This window comes from Macaca thibetana, chromosome 19 (genome assembly GCF_024542745.1).
Source record: "Macaca thibetana thibetana isolate TM-01 chromosome 19, ASM2454274v1, whole genome shotgun sequence".
Classification (NCBI taxonomy): domain Eukaryota; kingdom Metazoa; phylum Chordata; class Mammalia; order Primates; family Cercopithecidae; genus Macaca; species Macaca thibetana.
In genome coordinates, this window is record NC_065596.1 from 42260749 (window position 1) to 42282120 (window position 21372).

The following is a 21372-nucleotide window of genomic DNA, read 5'->3' on the forward strand; positions in this document are numbered from 1 at the left end:
TTGTGCTCTTAACAGTGGCTCACGCCTGTAGTCCCAGCACTTTGGGAGGCCAAGGCAGGCGGATCACCTGAGGTTGGGAGTTTGAGACCAGCCTGGCCAACATGGAGAAACCCCTTCTCTACTAAAAATACAAAACTAGCCAGGCGTGGTGGCACATGCCACAGGGAGGCCACTCCCATGCACGGTAGTTAGGAATTGGTTGGAAGTCCTCGGAGGTGATTGGCCTGTGAGTTATGGCTAGTTTGTGTTGAGAAATTGTCTTTTGAGGGCAAGTGTGGTGGCTCACGCCTGTAATCCTAGCACTTTGGAAGGCCAAGGCAGGCGGATCACTTGAGGTCAGGAGTTTGAGACTAGCCTGGCCAACATGGTGAAACCCTGTCTCCACTAAAAATACAAAAATTAGTGAATGTGGTGGTGGGTGTCAGTAATCCCAGCTACTCAGCAGGCAGAGGCAGGAGAATCGCTTGAACCTGATCTCCGCAGTGAGCTGAGATCGCGCCACCGCACTCCAGCATGGGCGACAGAGCGACTCCATCTCAAAAAAAAAAGGAAATTGTCTTTGAATCCAACTTCAGGGGGAAAAAAAAATCATCCGTACTTGGTACATTCTCTTGGTCACGAGGAGAGGCCTTTGGAAGAAGAACTCCACAGCTTCAGTGATGGTGATAAGTTTTGTTTGGCACTAACTGGACAGCATGCCCTCCCACACAGTCTCCTGTGAAGCCACTGTTGCCGCCCCCACTTTCCAGGGGCATCACACGACCTTCCTGGCCTGCGGTCGCTGCTCAGGCCGTGGGGATGGCTGCGCTCCTGCGCTCCTGCCGTGAGTCCTTGGTGATAGCAGGTGAATGGTGAAGATTCCACATTCCCAGGAGCCCCTGCTGCTGGTGGAGGAATGGACAAGTAAACGACTGAATAGAGAAGCACGTTGGAACCAAGGTTTCTCCAAAGCTAGTGCTTGTAACTGATTTGGGGTGCTGCTGTGACGTGGTTAGGAATAGAGGCTCACACTCCAGCCTTGTCACATCCTGACTCTGTGACCTTGGCCTGGTGACCTCCCCTGCTGGCCTTCAGTTTCCTTAGCTGTTAAATGAGGATCTGGTAAGACCTCTATCAGTCAAGATTGCAATCGGCCACGTATAACAAAAACCCAGTAAGCAGTGGCTTCAGTAAGGCAACAGGTGGTCTCTTACACATGAGAAGAAAAGGAGGGGAGGGCAGCTGGGGGCAGCACCGCTGTTGCAGGGGTGCAGGGATGGGGAGCAGGCTCCTTCTGACTCCTCACCTTGCCATCCCCAGCATGTCACTCTCAGCCTCATGCTCCCAAGATGATGGTTGCACCCCCTGATGTGACATTTAAGTTCCAGGTACAAAAGAAGGGTAGAAGAGGTGTGTCCCATTTATTAGGAAAACAATAGCTTCGCCAGAAGGTCCTGTCCCCCACCCCCTGCAAACTTCCTTATACCTCTCACTGGCCATAATCAGACACATCCTTAGCCTTAGCTGCGTGGGAATCCAGGAAAGTACGCTTTTTGGATTAGTATCTTGCCACCCCAACAAATGTGGGCCTCTCTCCAGGAATCAGAAGAGGATGGGTTTGGATTTGACAACCAGCAGTGGAGCCTGAGGTGCGCAGCCCTGGAGTAGCCCAGAGCAGGGGTGCGGGATTCTCCCACTGCGGGCCTGACTTCTGGTTCATGATGTCCAGGAACGCCACTGGTTTGTGCCCTGTTTCTTCATCTGCCTGTTGAGAGTGATGCCCCCTGCTGAGGGACACTTGGGAGAAGCTTTAAAACCTGGCTGGGAAGGACTTTGAAATACATCCCACCCCATAGGACAGCTGAGGCTGGCTTTTGTTGGAAAATTGTCAGGTTTTCTTCAAGTGGAGCCCAGCCGAACTAGACAATTGACTGTCACAGCCCAAACATACTGCCCTGAGACGGCTCATTTATTCACCTCTCTCCCGCTTGAGTCTGAACAGCGTGGGGGTTGAGAGTGGGAGTGATGGCTGCAGCTTTGCGGCCAGCATCTGGCGCAGCGCCCAGCACCCGCCAGGTACCCGGCTGAGGATTGCCTGCCTTGCTTCTGAGCACCTCTTGATCGGAGGAGCAGTCAGATCTTCCCCAGTCGGTCCCTTCTCTGCACCAGCACCACCCTTGTTCTGGGCTAGGCCACTCTTGCTCCCACATGGGTGGCCACCCTGGCCTCCTGATGAGCCTCTCTACCCTCGGCCGGTCACGATCTCCATGACAGCCAGTCAGGTCACTGACCTCCCTAAACTTGCCGTGGAGATCAACTCCAGATTCCTGAACACAGTGGCATCCTTGCACCTGTTTTTCCTCCATCCTTCTCACCCACTCACAGCCCTTTCCATGGCCAGCTTCTCATCCTTCAGGGCTTAAACACCACCCCTTCCATGCCATCTTCCTTGGCCACCCACTCTCCAGCACCCTGCTCCCATCCTTCGTCAGTTTACCCTTTCCCTGTCTTGCTTTAGACTGATTTGTGTGCTTGCTTAAGTGCATTTAATTAATGTTCGTTTCCTCCTTTAGTCAGTGGACAGAGAAGGGGGCTATCTTGGTTACCGCTTTGTTACTTATCACATAGTAAGATCTCAGGAAATACTCACCTAGTGAATGGAAGTCAATCAAATGAATGAAAACTTGTTTGGTTTTTTTCCCCCTGATTTTGAAAACATTCACTGAAAGTAATTTGAAAAAAATATGGAAAGGGGCCAGGCGTGGTGGCTCATACCTGTAATTCCAAAACTTTGGGAGGCCAAGATGGGTGGATCCCTTGAGGTCAGGAGTTGGAGGCCACCTGGAGCAACATAGCCAGACCTCCTCTCTACAAAAAATTTAAAAAATTAGTCAGGCATGGTGGTACACACCTGTATTCTCAGCTACTGACACGGTGAGACCCTGTCGTTAAAAAAATATATATGGGAACCGGGCACAGTGGCTCACGCCTGTAATCCCAGCACTCTGGGAAGCCAAGGTGGTGGATCACTTGAGGTCAGGAGTTCGAGACCAGTCTGACCAACATGGCGAAACCCTGTCTCTACTACAAATACAAAAATTAGCCAGGCGTGGTAGTGGGCGCCTGTAATCCCAGCTACTCAGGAGGCTGAAGCAAGAGAATTGCTTGAACCCAGGAAGCGGAGGTTGCAGTGAGCTGAGATCCCACCACTGCACTCCAGCAAGACTCTGTCTCAAAAAAAAAAAAAAATATATATATATATATATACACACACACACACACACACACACACACACACACACACACATATATATGAAGGTATAAAGAACAAATTTTCAAAAACCACTAGTAGCCCTAGCATCAGATTATCAAGTCTTTCCCTTCTTTTTTCTGTGAATGCATCTGCATAGCCTATAGATGTTTACTGTCCTAGGGGTGTGCAATAATTTCTGTAATGGTACTCCTGGTGTTGGTCATTGAGGTTGGGCTTTTTTCCTGTTATAACGGATACTATGAATTTTTCTTCATCTCTAATTATTTATTTGAGATTAATTTACAGAAGTAGCGTTCCTGGTTCAGAGGGCGAGAACTTTTTTTTTTTTTTTTTGAGACAGAGTCTCACTCTGTCACCCATGCTGGAGTGCAGTGGCGCAATCTCGGCTCACTGCAAGCTCTGCCACTCGGGTTCACGCCATTCTCCTGCCTCAGCCTCCCGAGTAGCTGGGACTACAGGCACCCTCCACCACGCCTGGCTAATTTTTTTTTTTTTTTTTTGCATTTTTTACTAGAGACGGGGTTTTACCATGTTAGCCAAGATGGTCTCAGTCTCATGACCTCGTGATCTGCCCACCTCAGCCTCCCAAAGTGCTGGGATTACAGGCGTGAGCCACTGACCCGAGAACATTTTTAAAGCTATTGCCAAATTGCCCTTAGAAAGGGTCCAGCAACTGGGAACATCAAAAAAGAAAGAAGTCTGTTGTACTGGGGAGTGGCCAGTTCCCTAGTGTCCTGGGCTCATCAGGCTCCTAGAGAGCTATTTTCCTGGTCTCCTGAGGGCCTGGTGTTCCCTTCCAGCCTGCTGTCCTCTGCCTGGCCTGGGTTGAAGTCCTGGAGCAGAATGTTTGATTATGGTGTTGAGCAAACAGAACAGCAGGCCCTCGCCATCTGCCAGCTGGTCCCTCGGGCTTGAGAAGAGCTTCACACCCAGCGAGGGTCATAACTGGAGCCCTTCTAGAGCCTTCTGTGGCGCTGCTGAAGGGCAGGGCTGGAGTGCTCATTCCTAACAGTCACCTGGCCCCACAACCCCCATTCCCACACGCCTCTCCCCACTGGGAAGGAAGACAGGTGTCCCCCAGCATGTCTCAGGTGGGTGGAGGTGCATCCCCTCTGTCCCCAGCTATCACATATGGAGAGTTGTCCTGAAACTGCCTCTGTGAGGGTGCCCCGCTCTCCCTGACTCCCTCTGGACTCAGAGGGAGTGCACATTCCCCCAGGCTGCCCGCAATGTTTGCGTTCATCCAGGTGAAGTGGCCCTGCCGGTTCTGGGAGTGGAAATCTCTTATAGGAGAGATAAAGTGAATCTCAAGCTATGGCCTGAGAGTGACTGGGGTGGCACAGAGGGCGATCAAACAGCTGAGTTTTTTTTGTTGTTGTTTTGTTTTTTAAGACAGAGTCTCGGCCAGGCGCAGTGGCCCACACTTGTAATCCCAGCACTTTGGGTGGCCGAGGCAGGTGGATCACCTGAGGTCAGGAGTTCTAGAGCAGCCTGGCTAACATCGTGAAACCCTTTCTCTACTAAAAATAGAAAATCTGCCGGGCGTGGTGGTGCATACCTATAATCCTAGCTACTGGGGAGGCTGAGGCAGGAGAATCACTTGAAACTGGGAGATGAAGGTTACAGTGAGCTGAGATCCCGCCACCGCACTCCAGCCTGGGTAACAAGAGCGAAACTCCATCTCAAAAAAAAAAAAAAAAGACAGAGTCTTGCCCTGTCACCCAGGTTGGAGTGCAGTGGCACCATCATAGCTCAAGCAATCCTCCCGCCTCAGCCTCCTGAGTAGCTGAGTCTACAGGTGCATGTCACCATACTCAGCTCTTTTTTTTTTTTTTTTTTTTTTTTTTGTGGTAGAGATGGGGTTTCACTGTTGCCCAGGCTGGTTTCAAACTCCTGGGCTCAAGCTATCCTCACTGCCTCAGCCTCCCAAAGGGCTTGTATTACAGGCATAAGCCACCATGCCTGGCAAACAGCTGAGAATTTTTTTTTTTTTTTTTTTTTTGAGACGGAGTCTCACTCTGTTGCCCAGGCTGCACTATCTCGGCTCACTGCAGCCTCCACCTCCCAGGTTCAAGCGATTCGCCTGCCTCAGCCTCCTGAGTAGCTGAGACTACAGGTACCTGCCACCACGCCTAGCTAATTTTTGTATTTTTCATAGAGATGGGGTTTCACCATGTTAGCTGAGATTTTAAAATACATTTGTATACATTTTAAAGTTGCTTATGTTATACAAGAGTACAATCTCACTGTTTAAAAATAACTCATGCAATACAAAAGACTTTTTAAAATTCTGTTATTGTAAAATGGAACATGCATACAGACAAGCATGTAAAACGTGAATACACAGTTTTCCAAAGAATTCCAAAGCAAGCACTCCGGTAACCCAGGTCAAGAAAGAGAATCTGCTGGCAGCCTGGAACCCCCATGGGCTCTGACCACTAGAACCTTCTTTTTTTTTTTTTTTTTTTTTTGAGATAAAGTCTCACTCTGTCGCCCAGGCTGGAGTGCAGTAGCACAGTCTCAGGTCACTGCAGCCTCTGCCTCCGGGGTTCAAGCAATTCTCCTGCCTCAACCTCCCAAGTAGCTGGGATTACAGGCACCCGCCACAACACCTGGCTAATTTTTGTACTTTTAGTCGAGACGGGGTTTTACCACGTTGGCCAGGCTGGTCTCGAACTTGTGAGCTTAGGTGACCCGCCTACCTCAGCCTCTCAAAGTGCTGGGATTACAGGCATGAGCCACCGCACCTGGCCAGAACCCTCTTTCTAAAAGCGACTGCTCTCTGCACTTCCACAGTCACTATTTCCTGCCATTGTGAAAGCTGTGTTCCCTAGATGAGCAACTCTAAATAACGTGGTTCCAGTTTGCCTGGTTTTAAACTTTATACAAAAATAATCATGAACTGTATATGCTGTTCTGCGTCTGGCTTTTTCACTTAGTATCATGTCCGAGAGGCGCATTCTGGTTTGGAGTCAATGCATTTCTGGTCCTAAAGCTCATTTTCCTTGATAAACAGACAAGCTTTATTAGTTCTAATATTTGTGCATTTTGTTTAGTGAGTATTAGAAGAAAATACAATGAATCCGACTGGATGTTCTTAAGGGTTTAGTCAGTGAGTTGGTTGAAAGGATCACGTTCGGTAAATAATAGTACAGGTGGGCTGCAGTTATGCCTGAGCGGAGGTGCGTGACTTTGGACAGTTTGGGAGCCTCTCCCCAGAGGAGAGAATGAGCGCACATGTGGTGCACACCGTTGCTCCCCTTGCTGAGGAACCAGTGTTATCGCTGGGCCTCTGCCTCCCAGATTTTTGCTCTGCAATGAGCTTGGTAGGTAGATAAGAGTATAAAATATGTAGCTTGAAAGATTTTTAGGTACTAACTTCTTTTTTTTTTTGAGACGGAGTTTCACTCTTGTTGCCCAGGCTGGTGTGCAATGGCCCGATCTCAGTTTATCACAACCTCCACCTCCTAGGTTCAACCGATTCTCCTGCCTCAGCCTCTCAAGTAGCTGGGATTACAGACGCCTGCCACCATGCCTGGCTAATTTTTGTATTTTTAGTAGTGACGGGGTTTCATTATGTTGGCCAGGCTGGTTTCAAACTCCTGACCTCAGGTGATCTGCCCGCCTCAGCCTCCCAGAGTGGTGGGATTACAGGCGTGAGCCACCGCACCCAGCCTTAAGTACTAACTTCTTAAATGTGAGAGTATGCCTTTCTTCCGAATTAGTACTTCTTGGGGTTTCTGGGTTTGTTCTCTGATTAAAGTAACCAAATCCCTTGTAATATTGCACTTCATGGTAGGGTAGGAATGGGCCAGGCAGACCCTGCCTGGAGTACAGGGAACTCAGGGGCCAGGACAATGCTGCACATGCCAGTGACTTTTTTATTTAGCAGATGGTTTGGTATCTGCCTCCTGGTTTTTTTTTTCTTTTTAGAGATGGGATCTCACACTGTTGCCCAGGCTGGTCTTGAATTCCTGGCCTCAAGTGACCCGCCTGCCTCAACCACCCTACGTGCTGGGATTACAGGTGTGAGCCTCCGTGCCTGGCCTTTCTTTTCCTTTCTTTCTTTTTTTTCTATAATAATCTTGACCAATTCCTTAGCTCCCCTCCCTCCCTCCCTGCAGATGTTGGGAACTTGGAATCTGGGAGGAGGTGACCAGAGGGGCCAGGTAGAAGCTGCCTGGGACAGACACATCCTTAGTGATGAGTTGACGTGGGGTTGTGACTCAGAGGCCAGAAATGTGCAGGGCCCTGGCCATCTGTGTGTGCACGTGTGCAAGAGACACAGAGAGAAACAGAGTGAGAGACAGACAAGGACAGGGCCGTGGAGAGACAGTTACAGGGATGCAGAGGGGTGGGGGGACAGGAGTGCAGAGAGATGGAACAGGGACAAGAAACGTGGGACAGAGATGGGGTGGAGATGAAGAGAGTTGGGGACAGGCCCCCGAGACATGAGACCCGTTGGCTGGTTAACTAGCTGGTTGGCTGTTTGGATAATTGACTGGTTAACTGGTCAGTTGATTATCTAGTTGACTGGCTAATTGGTTGTCTGGTTGGTTTTGGATTTTTGAGTGTTTTTTTTTGTTTTGTTTTTTGTTTCTTTGTTTGTTTTTCATGGATTCAGAGAATACTAGTGGAAGATTCACCCTGATGATGGCCCTATTTTGGTTGCTGGTGATAGACCAGTGAATGGTGGCTTGCAGGCATTTGGGTGTTTGATTGCTGGTCCCCACCCCTCAGCCCGATGAGTGCACTGTGAGTGCAGGTGCTATTGACAGGGTGTATCGTGTGCTTGCCATGTGCCCCTTAGTATGGGAGTGCCCTATGGGGATCATCTTGCCGGATCTTCCAGCAGTCTCACGAGGTGGTACTTACCACCTCTGGTACATACTGGGGTCAGAATTTGATCCCAGGCAATCTGGCTCCAAAGCATGAGCCTAATTTCTGCCTTAAGTCACCGGGAGTGGAGCATAGGCATTTATTAAGTGCCCCCGGTGTTCATGGCTCTATCCCCAATCTTTAGAGATGACAGTGGTTTTAATGGCCATAGATTTGACCTGCCTGGGTTCAAGTCCTTCTTCTGCCTTTACCTCATTGGGTGCTCTTCAACAGGAACCTACTGCTGTGAGCCTCCCTTTTCCCTTCTGTAAAGTGGGGAGAACAGTAGGGCCTTCCTTCTCAGGATGCTGTGTGGGCTCAGTGGAGCCGGGTGTGAGGCCAGTGCTGAGTGGGGGCTGCCATTGCTGTGTGCAGCTTAGGGAGCTTCACCACAGGGCAGGATGCCCACCTGGGCTTCTGGTTCCGTAAATGCCAGTTTTTGCTGCCATTTTATTATTATTATTATTATTATTATTATTATTATTATTATTATTTTGAGAAAGAGTCTTACTCTTTCGCCCAGGCTGGAATACAGCGGCGTGATCTCAGCTCACTGTAACCACTGCCTCACGGGCTCAAGCAGTTCTCCTGCCTCAGCCTCCCGAGTAGCTAGGATTACAGGCATGCGTCACCACGTCAGGCTAGTATTTGTATTTTTAGTAGAGACGGAGTTTCACCGTGTTGGTCAGGCTGGTCTTGAACTCCTGACCTTAGGTGATCCGCCCACTGTGGCCTCCCAAAGTGCTGGGATTACAACGGCCTGCTCTCATTTTTGACAACAGATGTTCTCAAATGGGCTGGCCCCATGAGTGGTCACGAGGGCAAACTCTGGAGTCAACCAATCCCAGGTTCAGATCCCGGCTCCTCCTTCCCTTCTCTTTGTGGCCCTCTCTGAACTCCATTGTGAAGCGAGGTTAACAGTAGCGGGTAATTAGAAGCTTCAGTGCAGCGGTTTGTGTTATGGTGTCATGTGCTCCGCACAGGGCCTGGCTTCCGACAGCCCTGGGTCAGGGGCCAGTTAGGATGATGGATGATTACTGCCAGCAGCTGGGTTTCCCCCCAACCCCACCCCTTAACCTGGATAACAAGGCCCAGCTGTGTGTGTCCAGCACCAGCAACCCTCCTCCCACCCCTGCCAGCCCTCCCATGGCAGGGAACCCTCCTGGCCATGGCATTGGGGGTGGGCCCCACTGCCGCTCCCCATCCCTTCAGCCTAGAGCCATCCTCAGGTTAGGACAAGCAGAGCCAGAGCCACCCTCGGCCTGGCCCCCAGCAGCAGGACGGAAAGAATGGGGCTTTAACAGATGTTCTTTTACAAGGATTCCCTGGCTGTATTTAATCAAGATTGTCAAATATTGATTTAATCTCCAGGCCCAACAGATGTGATCTTAGCAGGTTTCAGTGGCAATTAGCTGGGATTAGTTTGCAGGTCAGGCTCCATGCTGACAAGACACTGTCTTCTAAAGGAGGCTTGGCCTGGCCACAGGAGTGAGCCCTGAAGGGGGAGCATACTAAATATTTAACCATCAGTCTAGCCCGAGCAGTGGCCCACGGGAGCAGAGCCTCAGGCTGGCTCATAGCAGCCCCTGTGGGGCCCAGTGTTCCCCCCATGATGATAGTGGGGACACTCAGCAGGTTTAGGGCAGCAGCTGTTCACTGAAAAAAAAAAAAATTAATACTAAAAGAAGCAGCCCAGCCACGCCAGGGCCTGCAACTTGATCGTGAGCCTGACTGGAGCCGGGGAGATCCCTGCAGGGTAGCCTGGAGCCCTGATGATGCCCCCAGTTAAGTACCCAGAAGGGGCTACAACAACAGAGGCCTCTCATCTGCCCTTTCAGGCCCCTCGCCTGACTGCATCACACCATCCCCACTCTACAGACGTGGCTGTAGCTCCTGGGTGGGCCTGGCATGTGCTCCCATACTCCAAGAAGCATCCCATTCCAGTTCTGCATTTCAAAGGCTCATTAGAGCAAATGGGACTGTGCCTAGAATTGAAACAAGCTGCTTCATCCACATGTGCTTCAGGGGAGGTCACGACAGCCTCCTTCAACCCAGCCAACCCCACAGAGACTCAGAGGGGCGCCTCCCCGTGGCCCTGGCACTGGGGCTGCCAGAAAGGAGCCTTTGCTCCGGTGAGCCACCCTAGGCTGCCTGGCCCCTGAGCCCAGAGGAACGAGGGTTCCTTGCCAGGTCACATTTGGTTTGCTTGAGATTTTTTTTAAAAGTATTATTATATAAGAAAAAAATGAAGGCCGGGCACAGTGGCTCACGCCTGTAATCTCAGCAATTTGGGAGGTCGAGGTGGGTAGATCACCTGAGGTCAGGAGTTCGAGACCAGCCTGGCCAACATGGCAAAACCCCGTATCTAATAAAAATACAAAAATTAGTCGGGCGTGGTGGTGTGAGTGCCTGTAATCCCAGCTACTTGGGAGGCTGAGGCAGGAGAATTGCTTGAACCCAGGAGGCAGAGGTTGCAGTGAGCCAAGATCGTGCCACTGCACTCCAACCTGGGGAACAACGAGACTCTGTCTCAAAAAAAAAGAAAAGAAAAGAAAAAGAAAAAATGATAATAGCCAATACTTGCTTTTCACTGCAGGCCAGGGATATTCTAAGCCATGGCATTTATTAACCCACATCTTTCGTAAGAGTTCAGCTGTATTACTATCTCCATTTTACAGATGGGAAAACTGAGGCATAGAGAGACTATGTCGCCTGTCCAGGGTCTAGCTAGTTAAGTGATGGAGCTGGGAATTGAACCAAGATAGACTTTTCTTCCAACCACTCTGCTACAGCTGCCACACCAGGGAAGACCTCCAGCATCTGGTGATAAGTGAGAGAGGCAGCTGTGAAGGTATTTTTTTTTTCCCTTTTTTTTTTTTTTTTTTTTTTTGAGACAGAGTCTCATTCCATTACCCAGGCTGGAGTACAGTGGCGCAATCTCGGCTCACTGTAACCTCTGCCTCCTGGGTGCAAGCGATTCTCATGCCTCACCATCCGGAATAGCTGGGACTACAGGCACACACCACCACGCCTGGCTAATTTTTTGTATTTTTAGTAGAGACAGAGTTTCACCCTGTTGGCCAGGCTGGTCTCGAACCCCTGACCTCAAGTGATCCACCTGCCTCAGCCTCCTGAAGTGCTGGGATTACAGTCGTGAGCCCCCACACCCGGCCTGCTGTGCAGGTATTCACCATTTTTTTTTTTTTTAAATTTCATCTCTGTACGCAAGTGTGTAATCATATGAACATCTAACCTATAAATAAAGTTCAGTTATACCAGGCAGCAAAATTAAAATTAGACATTTCAGTTTAAGCATTTGGGGTGATTACAGCCTCTGTTTCCCTGGGGAATATGTGAACACAAGATGGGGTGCATTGTCCTTCCCTCACTGGCTCTGGGTGGGAGCCGGTCGCCAGGCCACGTAGGACTCTGCCTTTGGAAAATGCAGATTGTTCAGACTCCATGGGCCCTCAGGCAGAGAGCTCTAACTGTGCAGCTTGGAAGTTTCTCCTTGTTCTGACTTCTAGAAGGTAAGAGCATTACAAGGGGTGACTCTCACTCTGCTCATGTTTTCCCTCACATGCTGCCTTTTTTTTTTTTAAGATGGAGTTTCATTCTTGTTGCCCAGGCTAGAGTGCAATGGTGCGATCTCAGCTCACTGCAACCTCCACCTCCTGGGTTCAAGCAGTTCTTCCTGTCTCAGTCTCCTGAGTAGCTGGGATTACAGGTGCCCGCCACCACACCTGGCTAATTTTTTTTTTGTATTTTTAGTGGAGATGGGATTTCACCCTTGTTGGCAAGGCTGGTCTCAAACTCCCGACCTCAGGTGATCTACCCACCTTGGCCTCCCAAAATGCTGGGATTACAGGCGTGATGAGTTACTGCTCTAAAAGCACTTCACACCGTGCTTGGTATGCAGTGAGCACACACTAAGTATAAGCTGTGCCCATTCACTTGGGGCTGCATGAGCATCTTGCATGCATTCCACATAGCTCTACCTTGCTATTTATGTATGTATGTATGTATGTATTTATTTTTGAGGCAACATCTTTCTCTGTTACCCAGGCAAGATCTCTCGAGGAGATCCTAGCTAACTGCAGAGTCCAACTCCTGGGCTTAGGCGATCCTCACGCCTCAGCCTCTTGAGTAGCTGGTACTACAGGCATGTACCACCACACCTGGCGAATTTTTTAAAAAACTTTTTTGTAGAGATGGGATCTCACTCTGTTATACAGACTGGTCTTGAACTACCACCCTCAAGGGATCCTCTTGCCTCAGCCTCCCAAAGGGTTGAAATTGATTATAGGCCTGAGCCACTGGCCTGGCCTAGCTCTTTTTTTTTTGAGACGGAGTCTCACTCTGCCACCCAAGCTAGAGTGCAGTGGCACGATCTCAGCTCACTGCAAGCTCCGCCTCCCGGGTTCACGCCATTCTCCTGCCTCAGCCTCCCCAGCAACTGGGACTACAGGCGCCTGCCACCACGCCCAGCTAATTTTTTTGTGTTTTTAGTAGAGACGGTGTTCCACCGTGTTAGCCAGAATGGTCTCGATCTGATCTGACCTCGTGATCCACCCACCTCGGCCACAAAGTGCTGGCATTACAGGCTTGAGCCACCACACCCAGCCACCTAGCTCTTTTTGTACAGATACATTGTATTCCCTGGAATAGAGACACCGAGATTCACTTAACCCTTCTTGTGCTGTGGGCATTTGGGCTGTTCTCAGTTCTTCTGTATTATAGCAGTGTAATACAGTCAAACCATCGTGTACCTTTCTTGATGTAGACTGGTGTTATTATCAGAGAGACAGATTTCTGGAAGTGGAATTGTTGGATTAAAATAAATAGAATGAGCCCAGGCATGGTGGCTCACGCCTGTAATCCCAGCACTTTGGGAGGCCAAGACGGGCGGATCACTTGAGGTCAGGAGTTCGAGACCAGCCTGGCCAACATGGTGAAACCCCTTTCTCTACTAAAAACACAGTAATTAGCTGGGTACGGTGACGCATGCCTGTAATCCCAGCTGCTCAGGAGGCTGAGGCAGGAGAATCGCTTGACTTGGGAGGCAGAGCTTGCAGTGAGCTGAGATCGCGCCACTGCACTCCAGCCTGGGCGACAGAGCAAGACTCCGTCTCAAAAAAGTAAAAATAAAAATAATAAAATAAATAGAACGCACACCTAAAATGTTGATGCATAATTCCCACTCTCTCTCTTCCCCCAGTCGGGAAGAGATTTAAAACCCAGTACTGATTTAAACCCAGTACTGATTTAACACCCTTAAAAGCAGAATGGGCGTGGTGGCTCACAACTGTAATCCCAGCAGTTTGGGAGGCCGAGATGAGAAGATTGCTTGAGCCCAGGAGTTCAAGACCAGCCTGAGCAACATAGCGAGACCCTACCTCTACAAAAAAAAAATTAAGAAGTAGCCAGGTATGCTGGCACACACCTGTAGTCCCAGTTACTCGGGAGGCTGAGGCAGGAGGATCAGTTGAACCCAGGAGGTCGAGGATGCAGTGAGCCATAATCACACCACTGCACTCCAGCCCAGGCAACAGAGAAGCTTAAAATTTTGATGCACGATTCTAACTCATTCTTTCTATTCTCTCAAGGGGAGAAAACTACTAACACCCTTAAAAGCAGAACAGGTCATGCAGGAGCCCTGACCTGTGTGGGAGCCTTGTCAATTGGAATGTAACAGCTGGACGTGGCCTCCCTCTCTCCTGTGGGGACTGCCCTTGGTCCTGGGTAGGAATTTGGGCTCCCCCTGGATGCTGGAGATTTGTTTCAGAAACACCAATCCTCAGCCAGGCGCGGTGGCTCATGCCTGTAATCCCAGCACTTTGGGAGGCCGACGTGGGCAGATCACCTGAGGTCAGGAGTTCAAGACCAGCCTGGCCAACATGGCGAAACCCATCTCTACTAAAAATACAAAAATTAGCTGGGTGTGGTGGTGTGCGCCTGTAATCCCAGCTACTCGGGAGGCTGAGGCAGCAGAATCTCTTGAACCCAGTAGGTGGAGGTTGCAGTGAGCCGAGATCATGCCACTGCACTCCAGTCTGGGTGACAGAGTGAGACTCCGTCAAAAAAAAAAAAAAAGAAAGAAGGAAAGAAACACTAGTCCTCTGGGCTCTTTGACGTTAAAAATGGAAGCGCTGGCTTTCACAGCCATGGCCAAGACTCCACTCATTACTCTTCCAGGCAATGGAGCAGAGTCTCTGCCATGGCACTTGCTAATGAGATTTCTGAGATTTCCATCCGCCTTATTTCCTGAGGGGGCTCTATAGCAGTCCCATGTATGCTCAAACTCCCGGTAAGGTGGGGGAAGACACACAAGGGAAAAATCAGATTCTTAGCGTGCAATCCACTGAGCTGTTGCTGACTTGCTAGAATTTTGTCCTTATGAATGGATTTTAAAGATACTCGGCGTCATTCACTTATTCCCACAGCATACTCGTTCGAACGATTTCATCTTATTTGGAGCACAGGGTAAAGGGGTGGCAGGCAGACTGTTGAGGTTTGAATCCCACCTGCCCCTCGTAACCTTTGCCTCGTCTGTAAGAGGGGCATGGTGGAAGTCCCTGCTTGGCAAGGCGTGGTGGTTCACACCTGTAACCCTAGCACTTTGGGAGGCCAAGGCAGGAGGACCACTTGAGGCCAGGAGTTTGAGGTTTTGTGAGACCTCATCTCTACAAAAAAAATTTTAAAGTAAAAATGTTAGCCAGGCGTGGTGGCACACAGCTGTAGTCCCAGCCACTCAAGAGGCTGAGGTGGGAGGATTGCTTGTGCCCAGGAATTTAAGGCTGCAGTGAGATATGATTGTACCACCACACTCCAGCCTGGGTGACAAAAACCCTGTCTCAAAAAAGAGAAGAGAAATATATTTAAAAAGGAAAAGAAGCCCCTACTTGATAGAGTTGTTATAACACACCGGTTAATACACGCCAGTGTGGAGCCCTGAATCTGGCACATCAGGAGAGCTCATCAGTGTTGACCTTATGTTTAATACCGTCATCACCGTATTATCCCTCTCTACTGCCCCGCCCACACGTGAGAACAAATATGTTAGATCCCAGTCCACCCCAGACGTGCATCTGTTCACAGTCTAGGGAAGACAAAAGATACTCAGAGGCTTAAAAATCCAGTGGGCTAAGTCCCATAGTCAGGGGTGCGTGTACACCCCTGGGAGCTCAGCAGAGGGAGGAAAGGGGGAATTCTGCCTGGCCTGTAGAGGGACAGACAGCAATGGGGGGACAATGGGAGGGAGGCGAGGACAAGGCTCTCTGAATCAGTGGACCCCTGAAATATCTGCAAAGGTCACCAGTGTCCTTCATACCTATAACTGCCACCATACATGACCCTTTCAGCAGCATCCACCCCTGTTGACAATTGGTCCTCCCCAACCACACCTGCACTCCAGCCTCCCTGCTGGGCCTGCTGTAACTCATGTCCTGGCTCCCACCACCCACCTGCCCACTTGGATATACAGCCTTTCCGGGCTCAGAGGCAGACCCTCTTCTCTCTGCTCTCTCTGTTCTTCTGTCCTCAGCTAAGACCGCACAGTAGAATCAGCTGCCGAGCTTTTAAGAGGCACTCAGTCCCGGGCCCCACCCCAACCAGCTGATTTAGAATCTCTGGGAGTCGGGTGTGGACAGATACCTATATTTTTATTTTTATTTTTTATTTTTGTAAGACGGAGTCTTGCTCTGTCTCCCAAGCTGGAGTGCAGTGGTGTGATCTCAGCTCACTGCAACCTCCACCTCCTGGTTCAAGCGATTCTCCTGCCTCAGCCTCCCAAGTAGCTGGGATTACAGGCACGCGCCACTATACTTGGTTATTTTATTTTTATTTTTATTTTTTTGTATTTTTAGTAGAGATGGGGTTTTACCATGTTGGGCAGGCAGGCTGGTCTTGAACTCCTGACCTCAAGTGATCCGCCTGCCTTGGCCTCCCAAAGTGCTGGGATTACAGGCATGAGCCACCACGCTTGGCCCAGACAGCTATATTTGTATAAAGCTCCTCTGGTGTCTCTACTGTACGGCTGGCAGGGAGAACCAGTCCCCTCAGCATCCTCATCTGGCCTTGGACACTGGCTGTTCCCAGCTTCCCTGCTCATCCACGGCAGGTACCCTCTCTTCATGCAGATCCTGGTTTAGACACCACCCTTCAATGGGGTCTTCCTGACGCCCTCCCAACTAGAGTAATCTTCAGTCCTATTAATTAATTTATTTATTTATTTATTATTTATTTATTATTTTTATTTTTTTTTTTTGAGACAGAATCTTGCTCTGTCGCCCAGGCTGGAGTGCAGTGGTGCAATCACAGCTCACTGCAGCCCTGACCTCTTGGGCACAAGTGATCCTCCCACCTCAGCCTCCCAAAGTGCTGTGATTACACGCAGGAGCCACTGCACCCAGCCATTTTATAGCCTTTACAATGCTGACCACCCTTGGAAATTCTATCTTATTTCTCTGGCGTTTCTCTACTGGAGGTTCATTCATGAGAGCAGGGGCACGGTCCGTCCTGCTCAGAGATTATCTTTAGCACCCACAGCAGTGGCGTGTAGTAGAAATAGATTGAGTAAATGAATGGATTTCGAGTGTCTGGTGCTTGTAGAATGAATGAATGAGTTATACATGACTGGGAAGTGGTGAATACATGAATATGTTTTTAGGGCTTTGTTGGCTGGAAGAACTTTTTTGAGGGATTTATAAGAACATGGTAGGTGTTTGTTGTGTGAGTGAATGGATGAATGGATGCATTTTAAGGACTAACTAGTTCTTCCTGGATAAATACATGACTTGTACGTGCCCAGAAACTGATGAGTCACTGGATGCATGCCTGGAGGAGTCCTCATTCCACCTGGGTCTTGGAGAGGAACCCTCAGACTTGACGCCACACACCTGAGCCCTCCAGGGTGCTTGAGCCCCGCTGAGCCTCCATCACTGTGACTGGATCATGTTTCTGTGAAAGGGAAATGCTTGGTACACATCAGGGCAGCCCTGGATACCCAGGGGGTCCCTCCACCTCCAATCAAAGGCCTGTGAAAGGACAGTCCATCCCACCCCTACACGCTACCTCCAAGCATTGCTTTCAGCTTCTTGGGCATGCTGCTTCCCAGGGAAGGACACACTCGGGCACCAAGCAGGCCCTGCTTGCCTTGGGTCACAGACCCTGACTGAGCCAGTGCTCCCTGGTCCTGAGTGAGGTTGTCATCCATCCAGTCATTCAATAGTTATGTTATTTTATCTATCTATCTATCTATCTATCTATCTATCTATCTATCTATCTATCTATCTATCTATCTATCTGCTTGCGTACCTACCTACCTGCCTGCCTACCTATCTATCTAGTGACAGAGTCTCACTTTATTGCCCAGGCTGGAGTACAAAGGCATGATCTCAGCTCACTGCCACCTTCGCCTCCCAGGTTTAAGCAATTCTATTGCCTCAGCCTCCAAAGTAGCTGGGACTACAGGCATGCACCACCATGCCTAGCTAATCTTGTTATATTTTTAGTGGACACAGGGCTTTACCATGTTGGCCAGGCTGATCTCGAACTCCTGACCACAGGTGATTTGCCCACCTCAGCCTCCCAAAGTGCTGGGATTACAGACATGAGCCAACGTGCCTGATCAGATATTTATTTAGAAAAAAATCTTTTAGAGACAGGGTCTTGCTGTGCTACCAGGCTGGAGTGCGTGGTTCAACCCTGTCTCCTTCCTTTGCAATCAGCAGGGTCCCAGGTAAGGGCTGCTTTGTCTGCTGGGAGTGAAGTTGGCATGAGTACGGCCCTCAGCCAGCCTGTGATGGACAGGCAGTGTGAGCAAGAACCAAGTCTCAGTTGTGAAAGCCTCTGAGCATCTGGGGTCATTTGTTACTGCAGCATAGCTTAGCTCATCCCACCTGTCCCAAGAAGGAACACATTTTGTGGATGGGCAGCGATCAAGAGTTCAGGTTGGGAATGTTCAGTTGCAATGCATGTGACATGTATAGGTGGTGATGTCAAGTAGTCAGGTAGGTAGGTGAGTTTGGAACTTAGCAGGGCGGTTGGAGCTGGAGATATTTTCCGCATTGGTGACACACAGTTAAATGAGAATCGCAGAGGTCCAGACACTGCCTGTGATTGCAGGGAAGGCTGGTGCTTGAACTGAGGACTCTCTGACTTGAGGTATGAAGGGGCTGGGGTCGCGTCCCCACTGTGTCAACTCATAGCCATGTGGCCTTGGGCACATTACTTCCTCTGTCTGCTTCTCAGTTTCCTCATCTGTAAAACGGAGGTAATGATACCCACCTCATGGGGTTATCGAAAGGGTTAACGCATAGCAATTGACAGGCTTGACGTGCTCAGGAAAGGACCTGGGCCGTAGAAGGATTCTATTCATGGTAGTTGCTGTTGTAGATACTGGCTTTTGTGTATGTTTTCATTGTTGCGTTGTTTTATAACTAAAATGTCCAGTGGTGGGAAATGGAGTAGGGCTGACTTTGTGTCCACCTTGATGCAGAGACCCAAATGATGACTACAGCCCCAGATTCTAACTCTCAGTCGCCTTCACAGATAGTTCTTCTCCCACGGTTATGAGACAGCTGCAGTGACTCCATCCCTCACATCTTCTCAGACTTAGGCTTAAAGGGAAAAGCGCAGCCTTCAGCTCTAGCACTCCTGGTAAAGACATCGCGGTCTCACTGGTTCTGATCAGGCCACATGGGTTGCTCCAGAGCTAGGGAAGGAGCCCCACCTCTAGCCCATTGGGTGGCCAGTGGAGAGGGGAGGCTCCCAAAGGGAAGTCTGGACTGTTGGAAAAAGGAGTCCTGGCAGCAGGGAAAGCAAACCACAAATGTCCACATTGGAGGGCTCTTGTGTTTCCCTATGCTGTGTCCTGTGAGCTTCTGGCAGACATTGTGGCCCTCACAGAATTAGGCCTTTTGGAGCCAAGACACCAAGGCCATGGTGCTTGCCTGCCTGTCGCAGGGGCAGTCTGGGAGCGTTTACACCCACAGATATACCATTGGTCGCCTGCTTTTCTAACAGACCCTGATTAAGTCCCCACTGGCCCAGAGGCAATCAGGATGGCTACAGATTCTGGCTCTCCCAGTGTCCCTTGTAACTGGAGTGGCCGTGTATCCACATTCTAGCCAGTAGGACATTAAAGAAAGGATTGCAGCAAGGGGAATGTTCTGGGAAAGATGCTCCTTCCTGATTAGGGTCAGACTGGTACCCTTACCATCCCTGTCTTTCCCCTTTGCCCGTGATTCAGTGGGAAGTGTGGCTGTGGCCACCAGCTTGTTACTGTGACGCAGCAAAGCCGGAAGACTTGCTCAATCCTACAGCACATGAGGGAGGCAGAGGGAATGGGGGGACATGCTTCACATCACTGTCCAGCTTTCCCACCGGGCGGGAGCCACCATATCTGGCCTCCTGGTGACATGAGATGACTAAATGTTTTCACTGTGCAAGCCACCACTGGATAGTCTTCTGTTACTTGCAGCCAAACACATCCCAACTGACTCTCTCCCACTGCCACTCACTCCTCATTTTCCTGCGGTCTCCCAGCCTGCCCTAATTTTTCCCGTATACAGTTCCCCAGCTGCCCTCATTCACACAACAACGTGTGTCACTCAGGGTCCTCTGATGCCAGCAGCAGAAGCCACGCTTGGCAGTTTGTGGCCGAATCACAATTCATTGAGGATGTACAGAATGAACAGGAGGCCAGAGGAGCAATCTTAGAAAACAGGGAGGAGCCAAGGTAGCCCTGGAGGGAAGAAACCAGGGGTCCCCAGCAAAAGTCACTGCACAAGAGAAGCCAGGTCCACTGTCCCCACCCCTGCAAGAATACTTTCCAGCCTCGCATGTTCTTAGAAACCTTGCACAGAATCCTAGGAGAGGACCCTGGTCTGACCAAGCCCACGTCCTGCGCCCACCCCAACTGTGCTTCTGTAATTGGGGGGAAAAGGGAAGCACTCCTGCCAAAGATACACAACAGAACTGTAGTAAGAGCAGTGGCTGGCCGGGCGCAGTGGCTCACGCCTGTAATCCCAGCACTTTAGGAAGCTGAGGCGGGCGGATTACGAGGTCAGGAGATCGAAACCATCCTAACAGTGGAACCCCATCTAAAGAATACAAAAAATTAGCCAGGTGCAGTGGCGGGCGCCTATAGTCCCAGCTACTCGGGAGGCTGAGGCAGGAGAATGGCGTGAACCCGGGAGGTGGAGCTTGCAGTGAGCCGAGATTATGCCACTGCACTCCAGCCTGGGCAACAGAGCAAGGCTCCATCTCAAAAAAAAAAAAAAAAAAAAAAAAAAAAGAGCAGTGGCTATGGGGCAGGTGATATTATACCCATTTTACAGATTGAAACCAAGTCGCTATTTCCATAACCCATCCGTGGCACACCAGGATTGAGCCCAGGAGGCGGTCTGGTTCCTGCCTATGCTGTGCTTCTCTCATCACAGGGGTTCCTCACCGGGAAGGTCCAGGTGCTTTTAGGAAGGAGGAGCTCAGTGGAAGACAGCTGGAAGGAGACCAATGTGCGCCCTCTGAATCCTAGAGGCTGCGGGTGCCACTCAGCCTCTGAATGTCACAGGAAGACTCAGCTGCAGCTGCTAGGAGAAGGGATTTGTGCAGAGAGACCAAGGCCTGCAAGAACATCTGTGTGTGTGCACAGAAGGGAGCAGAATGGATTGAGGGTTTCTGACTGAGCTGGAAACAAATGCCATCAGCAAAGCCCAGCTGTCGGGAGGTGCTTGCATAAGCAAGTCAGGGTCGCATCTGGGCCACTGGTTTTCCCAACCAGCCTAAGTGTGGCCTCAAAGGACTAATCCTCCTTCCGCACTCTGCACTCTGAAGGCGGAGCCACAACACAGACTGGGCTGCGGAGGACAGGTAGCGCCCTCAGGTGGGCCATCATCCCAGCTTGACTTGGGATCTGGTGCCCAGCACAGCCGAGTGTGGAGCAGGGTTCAGGCTCTCAAGCAAACAGTCTTGCCATTCTGTAACTGACAGTTTAGAGTGGAGACAATAAATACCATAGATAAAATAATTTCACTTTTCTCTGGCAAACCAGCAACCCCTGCCCGAGTGTGACCCACACATACTTATTTTGTGCACCCTCATTGTGTGTGTGTATGTGGTGGTGTCGCTTGTTTTTTGAGACAGAGTCTTGCTCTGTCACCTGGGCTGGAATGCAGTGGCACAATCACAGCTCACTGCAGCCTTGGCCTCCCAAGTAGCTGGAACTACAGGCACACGCC

General features: G+C 50.1%; 3 protein-coding genes across 6 annotated transcripts in view; 2 read left to right on the forward strand and 1 right to left on the reverse strand.

Annotated features, from left to right (window-relative positions):
• ZNF607 (zinc finger protein 607) overlaps positions 1 to 21372 on the reverse strand; it is a 405121-nt gene that overhangs the window by 342161 nt on the left and 41588 nt on the right. The window lies entirely within an intron of this gene.
• SIPA1L3 (signal induced proliferation associated 1 like 3) overlaps positions 1 to 21372 on the forward strand; it is a 308993-nt gene that overhangs the window by 149994 nt on the left and 137627 nt on the right. The window lies entirely within an intron of this gene.
• SPINT2 (serine peptidase inhibitor, Kunitz type 2) overlaps positions 19468 to 21372 on the forward strand; it is a 230800-nt gene continuing 228895 nt past the window's right edge. The window contains exon 1 of the mRNA XM_050769301.1: positions 19468 to 19483. The gene's annotated coding sequence lies outside the window, so the exon portion shown is untranslated. The remainder of the gene's footprint in view (positions 19484 to 21372) is intronic.